The 9,754-nt window shown below is 44.7% G+C and overlaps 9 non-coding genes across 9 annotated transcripts; all 9 read left to right on the top strand.

Moving 5' to 3' along the window:
- Window positions 1-534: 534 nt before the first annotated feature.
- LOC147466486 (5S ribosomal RNA) lies at window positions 535-653 on the top strand. The gene has a single exon (XR_015190873.1). It is a non-coding gene; the product is annotated as a 5S ribosomal RNA (ribosomal RNA).
- Window positions 654-1,775: 1,122 nt separating this feature from the next.
- LOC122267490 (5S ribosomal RNA) lies at window positions 1,776-1,894 on the top strand. The gene has a single exon (XR_006224490.1). It is a non-coding gene; the product is annotated as a 5S ribosomal RNA (ribosomal RNA).
- Window positions 1,895-2,607: 713 nt separating this feature from the next.
- On the top strand, window positions 2,608-2,726 carry LOC122252472 (5S ribosomal RNA). The gene has a single exon (XR_006223172.1). It is a non-coding gene; the product is annotated as a 5S ribosomal RNA (ribosomal RNA).
- Window positions 2,727-3,847: 1,121 nt separating this feature from the next.
- LOC122252475 (5S ribosomal RNA) lies at window positions 3,848-3,966 on the top strand. Its single transcript, XR_006223173.1, has one exon. It is a non-coding gene; the product is annotated as a 5S ribosomal RNA (ribosomal RNA).
- A 709-nt stretch (window positions 3,967-4,675) lies between these two features.
- Window positions 4,676-4,794, top strand: LOC122252466 (5S ribosomal RNA). Its single transcript, XR_006223166.2, has one exon. It is a non-coding gene; the product is annotated as a 5S ribosomal RNA (ribosomal RNA).
- Window positions 4,795-5,916: 1,122 nt separating this feature from the next.
- On the top strand, window positions 5,917-6,035 carry LOC122242790 (5S ribosomal RNA). Its single transcript, XR_006222333.1, has one exon. It is a non-coding gene; the product is annotated as a 5S ribosomal RNA (ribosomal RNA).
- Window positions 6,036-6,746: 711 nt separating this feature from the next.
- On the top strand, window positions 6,747-6,865 carry LOC122242791 (5S ribosomal RNA). The gene has a single exon (XR_006222334.1). It is a non-coding gene; the product is annotated as a 5S ribosomal RNA (ribosomal RNA).
- A 1,136-nt stretch (window positions 6,866-8,001) lies between these two features.
- LOC122252476 (5S ribosomal RNA) lies at window positions 8,002-8,120 on the top strand. The gene has a single exon (XR_006223174.1). It is a non-coding gene; the product is annotated as a 5S ribosomal RNA (ribosomal RNA).
- Window positions 8,121-8,816: 696 nt separating this feature from the next.
- LOC147466485 (5S ribosomal RNA) lies at window positions 8,817-8,935 on the top strand. The gene has a single exon (XR_015190872.1). It is a non-coding gene; the product is annotated as a 5S ribosomal RNA (ribosomal RNA).
- Window positions 8,936-9,754: the final 819 nt, after the last annotated feature.

The raw sequence follows: 9,754 nt of genomic DNA, 5'->3' as shown, positions 1-9,754 counted from the left end.
TTTTTTTTTTGACGTTTGACGCCAGTAAATACATCATTCTTGCTTCCCAAAACATTGAGCTAGATTTGCAATAGCTCTGAGAGTGATGCTTGGGATAATGAGGGTAAAAGAACGGTGGACAATGGCGATAGCAATGCTAATATTAAGGATGACAATAGTAATGAGGACGTTGTAGCAGGAGTTGTCTTGGCAGCTTTTCTGTTTCCGATCATCCTTATCCCTGAACTGTTGTTACTGGTGTCGCCGATGGTGATGTAGCCCACGTGTGATGTAATGTGTTATTAGTTAAGCAACAAGCTGCATTCTTTAGAGAGTTCCACAGGCGGAGGAAATTGGTGAAGGGCTCGCAGGGGCTACAATCTACAAGGGTCCCCGTCGGTTTCCCTCCAGCCGACTGATGTATGGATTGCTGAGTAGATGTCACTGGTGTGATTAGATGCAACGGCAATGGAATTTGCATGAAGAGAGGAGAGGTAAAGGGGGTAAGATAGGCTGCACGTAGAGGGAGATTGGGCTGAAGAAGGTGTTTTAGATGCCAACGGTCATACCACGTTGAAAGCACCGCTTCTCGTCCGATCAGCGAAGTTAAGCAGCGTTGGGTCTGGTCAGTACTTGGATGGGTGACCGCCTGGGAACACCAGATGCTGTTGGCATTTTGTGTTACCTAGACGTGCTCCATGTGTCTTCCCAGGTACTAAAATCCCATGCAATATATTCATTTCTTGATTGTGAGGATGCAGCCATGAAATCCTCTTGTAGAGCCAGGATCAAATTTTCACATTTTCACATTTTCAGTCTACCACCACGACTAAGCAAACTAATCTTGTACCTGAACAAATAACAAATCAAGAGATAAATTGGAGTGTCAAGACATTCCAGCCCTGAACGACAATAACACTTACAGTATCAGCCTCAGCACCTCGCTGATCCCATCTCAGATGTGCATGACCCCTCCCATCTCAGTTACATGTCTGGTCACTTTCGTAAATATCAAACGAATAGTCACGAAGAACATGGGCAGAGACTAGAACTCCCTAGACGCCTGAATTCACTAAAAGTACAAACTACGCCAAGTTTTGCTTTTCTTTTCTCTCTCCTCAAGTCCATTTCCTGCAATCAGGACCAGGCCACGCTAAACACATACCTCATTAAAAGTATGGTGGGAACCATTCACACACTATACCCTGGCTGATTTCTTCAAATGAGATAGACAGACTGTGTCAACATTAAAAAACAAAGCGCGCGCGGTAACAAGTGAACAGTGACATGCGTACATTCGTGTTCAGTCCATTTTCAATTGTTCCTAATCTATATATATCATTCCTGATGATATATATAGATGTAATGCACTTTCTTTTCCCTTTGCAGCAGCTTTGTTTGGGATGAAAAGGAATCATCTGGGGAATGTTTCTCTTTTTACTGCAGTCACCTGTAGTAACAGAGTAGACTTCCCTTGGGAAGTGAGCCATAAGAAGAGGCTGTTGTAGCCTATGTGTGAATGCGTCTGGAGATGTATGGCTTTATGTGATGTGTGTGTGTTTGTGTTTGTGTTTGTTGTAAGGTGTTTTCGGCGGCATCGGCATTCTTTCTAGAGTAACGCAGGAGGAAGTTGGTGAAAAGGACTGTAGCAGGTCGTGATTGCTGCAGAGTAACTTTTAGTCAGTGATGTGATGTGATTGGGTGGCAAGGCAATGGAATTTGCATGAAGAGAAAGAGGTAGAGGGGCAAGATGCCGTGAGTGTAGAGAAAGATTGGCCTGAAAAGAGTTGATATTTGCCAACGGTCATACCACGTTGAAAGCACCGCTTCTCGTCCGATCAGCGAAGTTAAGCAGCGTTGGGTCTGGTCAGTACTTGGATGGGTGACCGCCTGGGAACACCAGATGCTGTTGGCATTTTCTTACCTATGCAAGCTACATAATGTGTATGGAATGCACTGGTTTTCCATTTGCAGCAGCGAATTCAAACGAATCCCCTGCTCACATTTTTCCCGCAATCAATGGCATAGGCAAAGTAGACTTCCTTACCTTGGCCGTGCGGGCGGGAGAAGAAGAAGAGACGGAAAACGGATTGGAGCTTTCTTAGCGGTGACGCCAGTAAATACATCATTCTTGCTTCCCAAACATTGAGCTAGATTTGCAATAGCTCTGAGAGTGATGCTTGGGGATAATGAGGGTAAAAGAACGGTGACAATGGCGATAGCAATGCTAATATTAAGGATGACAATAGTAATGAGGACGTTGTAGCAGGAGTTGTCTTGCCAGCAGCTTTTCTGTTTCCGATCATCCTTATCCCTGAACTGTTGTTACTGGTGTCGCCGATGGTGATGTAGCCCACGTGTGATGTAATGTGTTATTAGTTAAGCAACAAGCTGCATTCTTTAGAGAGTTCCACAGGCGGAGGAAATTGGTGAAGGGCTCGCAGGGGCTACAATCTACATGGGCCCCAGTTGGTTTCCCTCCAGTTGACTGATGCATGTATTGCAGAGTAGATGTCACTGGTGTGATTAGATGGCACGGCAATGGAATTTGCATGAAGAGAGGAGAGGTAAAAGGGGGTAAGATATGGTGCACGTAGAGGGAGATTGGGCTGAAGAAGGTGTTTAGATGCCAACGGTCATACCACGTTGAAAGCACCGCTTCTCGTCCGATCAGCGAAGTTAAGCAGCGTTGGGTCTGGTCAGTACTTGGATGGGTGACCGCCTGGGAACACCAGATGCTGTTGGCATTTTGTGTTACCTAGACGTGCTCCATGTGTATTCCCAGGTACTAAAATCCCATGCAATATATTCATTTCTTGATTGTGAGGATGCAGCCATGAAATCCTCTTGTAGAGCCAGGATCAAATTTTCACATTTTCACATTTTCAGTCTACCACCACGACTAAGCAAACTAATCTTGTACCTGAACAAATAACAAATCAAGAGATAAATTGGAGTGTCAAGACATTCCAGCCCTGAACGACAATAACACTTACAGTATCAGCCTCAGCACCTCGCTGATCCCATCTCAGATGTACATGACCCCTCCCATCTCAGTTACATGTCTGGTCACTTTCGTAAATATCAAACGAATAGTCACGAAGAACATGGGCAGAGACTAGAACTCCCTAGACGCCTGAATTCACTAAAAGTACAAACTACGCCAAGTTTTGCTTTTCTTTCTCTCTCCTCAAGTCCATTTCCTGCAGTCAGGACCAGGCCACGCTAAACACATACCTCATTAAAAGTATGGTGGGAACCATTCACACACTATACCCTGGCTGATTTCTTCAAATGAGATAGACAGACTGTGTCAACATTAAAAAACAAAGCGCGCGCGGTAACAAGTGAACAGTGACATGCGTAGATTCGTGTTCAGTCCATTTTCAATTGTTCCTAATCTATATATATCATTCCTGATGATATATATAGATGTAATGCACTTTCTTTTCCCTTTGCAGCAGCTTTGTTTGGGATGAAAAGGAATCATCTGGGGAATGTTTCTCTTTTTACTGCAGTCACCTGTAGTAACAGAGTAGACTTCCCTTGGGAAGTGAGGCATAAGAAGAGGCTGTTGTAGCCTATGTGTGAATGCGTCTGGAGATGTATGGCTTTATGTGATGTGTGTGTGTTTGTGTTTGTGTTTGTTGTAAGGTGTTTTCGGCGGCATCGGCATTCTTTCTAGAGTAACGCAGGAGGAAGTTGGTGAAAAGGACTGTAGCAGGTCGTGATTGCTGCAGAGTAACTTTTAGTCAGTGATGTGATGTGATTGGGTGGCAAGGCAATGGAATTTGCATGAAGAGAAAGAGGTAGAGGGGCAAGATGCCGTGAGTGTAGAGAAAGATTGGCCTGAAAAGAGTTGATATTTGCCAACGGTCATACCACGTTGAAAGCACCGCTTCTCGTCCGATCAGCGAAGTTAAGCAGCGTTGGGTCTGGTCAGTACTTGGATGGGTGACCGCCTGGGAACACCAGATGCTGTTGGCATTTTCTTACCTATGCAAGCTACATAATGTGTATGGAATGCACTGGTTTTCCATTTGCAGCAGCGAATTCAAACGAATCCCCTGCTCACATTTTTCCCGCAATCAATGGCATAGGCAAAGTAGACTTCCTTACCTTGGCCGTGCGGGCGGGAGAAGAAGAAGAGACGGAAAACGGATTGGAGCTTTCTTAGCGGTGACGCCAGTAAATACATCATTCTTGCTTCCCAAACATTGAGCTAGATTTGCAATAGCTCTGAGAGTGATGCTTGGGGATAATGAGGGTAAAAGAACGGTGACAATGGCGATAGCAATGCTAATATTAAGGATGACAATAGTAATGAGGACGTTGTAGCAGGAGTTGTCTTGGCAGCTTTTCTGTTTCCGATCATCCTTATCCCTGAACTGTTGTTACTGGTGTCGCCGATGGTGATGTAGCCCACGTGTGATGTAATGTGTTATTAGTTAAGCAACAAGCTGCATTCTTTAGAGAGTTCCACAGGCGGAGGAAATTGGTGAAGGGCTCGCAGGGGCTACAATCTACATGGGCCCCAGTTGGTTTCCCTCCAGTTGACTGATGCATGTATTGCAGAGTAGATGTCACTGGTGTGATTAGATGGCACGGCAATGGAATTTGCATGAAGAGAGGAGAGGTAAAGGGGGTAAGATATGGTGCACGTAGAGGGAGATTGGGCTGAAGAAGGTGTTTAGATGCCAACGGTCATACCACGTTGAAAGCACCGCTTCTCGTCCGATCAGCGAAGTTAAGCAGCGTTGGGTCTGGTCAGTACTTGGATGGGTGACCGCCTGGGAACACCAGATGCTGTTGGCATTTTGTGTTACCTAGACGTGCTCCATGTGTCTTCCCAGGTACTAAAATCCCATGCAATATATTCATTTCTTGATTGTGAGGATGCAGCCATGAAATCCTCTTGTAGAGCCAGGATCAAATTTTCACATTTTCACATTTTCAGTCTACCACCACGACTAAGCAAACTAATCTTGTACCTGAACAAATAACAAATCAAGAGATAAATTGGAGTGTCAAGACATTCCAGCCCTGAACGACAATAACACTTACAGTATCAGCCTCAGCACCTCGCTGATCCCATCTCAGATGTGCATGACCCCTCCCATCTCAGTTACATGTCTGGTCACTTTCGTAAATATCAAACGAATAGTCACGAAGAACATGGGCAGAGACTAGAACTCCCTAGACGCCTGAATTCACTAAAAGTACAAACTACGCCAAGTTTTGCTTTTCTTTTCTCTCTCCTCAAGTCCATTTCCTGCAGTCAGGACCAGGCCACGCTAAACACATACCTCATTAAAAGTATGGTGGGAACCATTCACACACTATACCCTGGCTGATTTCTTCAAATGAGATAGACAGACTGTGTCAACATTAAAAAACAAAGCGCGCGCGGTAACAAGTGAACAGTGACATGCGTAGATTCGTGTTCAGTCCATTTTCAATTGTTCCTAATCTATATATATCATTCCTGATGATATATGTAGATGTAATGCACTTTCTTTTCCCTTTGCAGCAGCTTTGTTTGGGATGAAAAGGAATCATCTGGGGAATGTTTCTCTTTTTACTGCAGTCACCTGTAGTAACAGAGTAGACTTCCCTTGGGAAGTGAGGCATAAGAAGAGGCTGTTGTAGCCTATGTGTGAATGCGTCTGGAGATGTATGGCTTTATGTGATGTGTGTGTGTTTGTGTTTGTGTTTGTTGTAAGGTGTTTTCGGCGGCATCGGCATTCTTTCTAGAGTAACGCAGGAGGAAGTTGGTGAAAAGGACTGTAGCAGGTCGTGATTGCTGCAGAGTAACTTTTAGTCAGTGATGTGATGTGATTGGGTGGCAAGGCAATGGAATTTGCATGAAGAGAAAGAGGTAGAGGGGCAAGATGCCGTGAGTGTAGAGAAAGATTGGCCTGAAAAGAGTTGATATTTGCCAACGGTCATACCACGTTGAAAGCACCGCTTCTCGTCCGATCAGCGAAGTTAAGCAGCGTTGGGTCTGGTCAGTACTTGGATGGGTGACCGCCTGGGAACACCAGATGCTGTTGGCATTTTCTTACCTATGCAAGCTACATAATGTGTATGGAATGCACTGGTTTTCCATTTGCAGCAGCGAATTCAAACGAATCCCCTGCTCACATTTTTCCCGCAATCAATGGCATAGGCAAAGTAGACTTCCTTACCTTGGCCGTGCGGGCGGGAGAAGAAGAAGAGACGGAAAACGGATTGGAGCTTTCTTAGCGGTGACGCCAGTAAATACATCATTCTTGCTTCCCAAACATTGAGCTAGATTTGCAATAGCTCTGAGAGTGATGCTTGGGGATAATGAGGGTAAAAGAACGGTGACAATGGCGATAGCAATGCTAATATTAAGGATGACAATAGTAATGAGGACGTTGTAGCAGGAGTTGTCTTGCAGCAGCTTTTCTGTTTCCGATCATCCTTATCCCTGAACTGTTGTTACTGGTGTCGCCGATGGTGATGTAGCCCACGTGTGATGTAATGTGTTATTAGTTAAGCAACAAGCTGCATTCTTTAGAGAGTTCCACAGGCGGAGGAAATTGGTGAAGGGCTCGCAGGGGCTACAATCTACATGGGCCCCAGTTGGTTTCCCTCCAGTTGACTGATGCATGTATTGCAGAGTAGATGTCACTGGTGTGATTAGATGGCACGGCAATGGAATTTGCATGAAGAGAGGAGAGGTAAAGGGGGTAAGATATGGTGCACGTAGAGGGAGATTGGGCTGAAGAAGGTGTTTAGATGCCAACGGTCATACCACGTTGAAAGCACCGCTTCTCGTCCGATCAGCGAAGTTAAGCAGCGTTGGGTCTGGTCAGTACTTGGATGGGTGACCGCCTGGGAACACCAGATGCTGTTGGCATTTTGTGTTACCTAGACGTGCTCCATGTGTATTCCCAGGTACTAAAATCCCATGCAATATATTCATTTCTTGATTGTGAGGATGCAGCCATGAAATCCTCTTGTAGAGCCAGGATCAAATTTTCACATTTTCACATTTTCAGTCTACCACCACGACTAAGCAAACTAATCTTGTACCTGAACAAATAACAAATCAAGAGATAAATTGGAGTGTCAAGACATTCCAGCCCTGAACGACAATAACACTTACAGTATCAGCCTCAGCACCTCGCTGATCCCATCTCAGATGTACATGACCCCTCCCATCTCAGTTACATGTCTGGTCACTTTCGTAAATATCAAACGAATAGTCACGAAGAACATGGGCAGAGACTAGAACTCCCTAGACGCCTGAATTCACTAAAAGTACAAACTACGCCAAGTTTTGCTTTTCTTTTCTCTCTCCTCAAGTCCATTTCCTGCAATCAGGACCAGGCCACGCTAAACACATACCTCATTAAAAGTATGGTGGGAACCATTCACACACTATACCCTGGCTGATTTCTTCAAATGAGATAGACAGACTGTGTCAACATTAAAAAACAAAGCGCGCGCGGTAACAAGTGAACAGTGACATGCGTACATTCGTGTTCAGTCCATTTTCAATTGTTCCTAATCTATATATATCATTCCTGATGATATATATAGATGTAATGCACTTTCTTTTCCCTTTGCAGCAGCTTTGTTTGGGATGAAAAGGAATCATCTGGGGAATGTTTCTCTTTTTACTGCAGTCACCTGTAGTAATAGAGTAGACTTCCCTTGGGAAGTGAGCCATAAGAAGAGGCTGTTGTAGCCTATGTGTGAATGCGTCTGGAGATGTATGGCTTTATGTGATGTGTGTGTGTGTGTGTGTGTGTGTTTGTGTTTGTGTTTGTTGTAAGGTGTTTTCGGCGGCATTGGCATTCTTTCTAGAGTAACGCAGGAGGAAGTTGGTGAAAAGGACTGTAGCAGGTTGTGATTGCTGCAGAGTAACTTTTAGTCAGTGATGTGATGTGATTGGGTGGCAAGGCAATGGAATTTGCATGAAGAGAAAGAGGTAGAGGGGCAAGATGCCGTGAGTGTAGAGAAAGATTGGCCTGAAAAGAGTTGATATTTGCCAACGGTCATACCACGTTGAAAGCACCGCTTCTCGTCCGATCAGCGAAGTTAAGCAGCGTTGGGTCTGGTCAGTACTTGGATGGGTGACCGCCTGGGAACACCAGATGCTGTTGGCATTTTCTTACCTATGCAAGCTACATAATGTGTATGGAATGCACTGGTTTTCCATTTGCAGCAGCGAATTCAAACGAATCCCCTGCTCACATTTTTCCCGCAATCAATGGCATAGGCAAAGTAGACTTCCTTACCTTGGCCGTGCGGGCGGGAGAAGAAGAAGAGACGGAAAACGGATTGGAGCTTTCTTAGCGGTGACGCCAGTAAATACATCATTCTTGCTTCCCAAACATTGAGCTAGATTTGCAATAGCTCTGAAAGTGATGCTTGGGGATAATGAGGGTAAAAGAACGGTGACAATGGCGATAGCAATGCTAATATTAAGGATGACAATAGTAATGAGGACGTTGTAGCAGGAGTTGTCTTGCCAGCAGCTTTTCTGTTTCCGATCATCCTTATCCCTGAACTGTTGTTACTGGTGTCGCCGATGGTGATGTAATGTGTTATTAGTTAAGCAACAAGCTGCATTCTTTAGAGAGTTCCACAGGCGGAGGAAATTGGTGAAGGGCTCGCAGGGGCTACAATCTACATGGGCCCCAGTTGGTTTCCCTCCAGTTGACTGATGCATGTATTGCAGAGTAGATGTCACTGGTGTGATTAGATGGCACGGCAATGGAATTTGCATGAAGAGAGGAGAGGTAAAGGGGGTAAGATATGGTGCACGTAGAGGGAGATTGGGCTGAAGAAGGTGTTTAGATGCCAACGGTCATACCACGTTGAAAGCACCGCTTCTCGTCCGATCAGCGAAGTTAAGCAGCGTTGGGTCTGGTCAGTACTTGGATGGGTGACCGCCTGGGAACACCAGATGCTGTTGGCATTTTGTGTTACCTAGACGTGCTCCATGTGTATTCCCAGGTACTAAAATCCCATGCAATATATTCATTTCTTGATTGTGAGGATGCAGCCATGAAATCCTCTTGTAGAGCCAGGATCAAATTTTCACATTTTCACATTTTCAGTCTACCACCACGACTAAGCAAACTAATCTTGTACCTGAACAAATAACAAATCAAGAGATAAATTGGAGTGTCAAGACATTCCAGCCCTGAACGACAATAACACTTACAGTATCAGCTCAGCACCTCGCTGATCCCATCTCAGATGTACATGACCCCTCCCATCTCAGTTACATGTCTGGTCACTTTCGTAAATATCAAACGAATAGTCACGAAGAACATGGGCAGAGACTAGAACTCCCTAGAACGCCTGAATTCACTAAAAGTACAAACTACGCCAAGTTTTGCTTTTCTTTTCTCTCTCCTCAAGTCCATTTCCTGCAGTCAGGACCAGGCCACGCTAAAACACATACCTCATTAAAATTATGGTGGGAACCATTCACACACTATACCCTGGCTGATTTCTTCAAATGAGATAGACAGACTGTGTCAACATTAAAAAACAAAGCGCGCGCGGTAACAAGTGAACAGTGACATGCGTAGATTCGTGTTCAGTCCATTTTCAATTGTTCCTAATCTATATATATCATTCCTGATGATACATATAGATGTAATGCACTTTCTTTTCCCTTTGCAGGCAGCTTTGTTGGATGAAAAGGAATCATCTGGGAATGTTTCTCTTTTTACTGCAGTCACCTGTAGTAACAGAGTAGACTTCCCTTGGGAAGTGAGGCATAAGA

The sequence above is a fragment of the Penaeus japonicus genome, unplaced genomic scaffold (genome assembly GCF_977035675.1).
Source record: "Penaeus japonicus unplaced genomic scaffold, GWHDUDI00000001_assembly GWHDUDI00000510, whole genome shotgun sequence".
In the NCBI taxonomy this organism is placed as follows: domain Eukaryota; kingdom Metazoa; phylum Arthropoda; class Malacostraca; order Decapoda; family Penaeidae; genus Penaeus; species Penaeus japonicus.
This window is presented reverse-complemented; position numbering and strand designations above follow the sequence as displayed.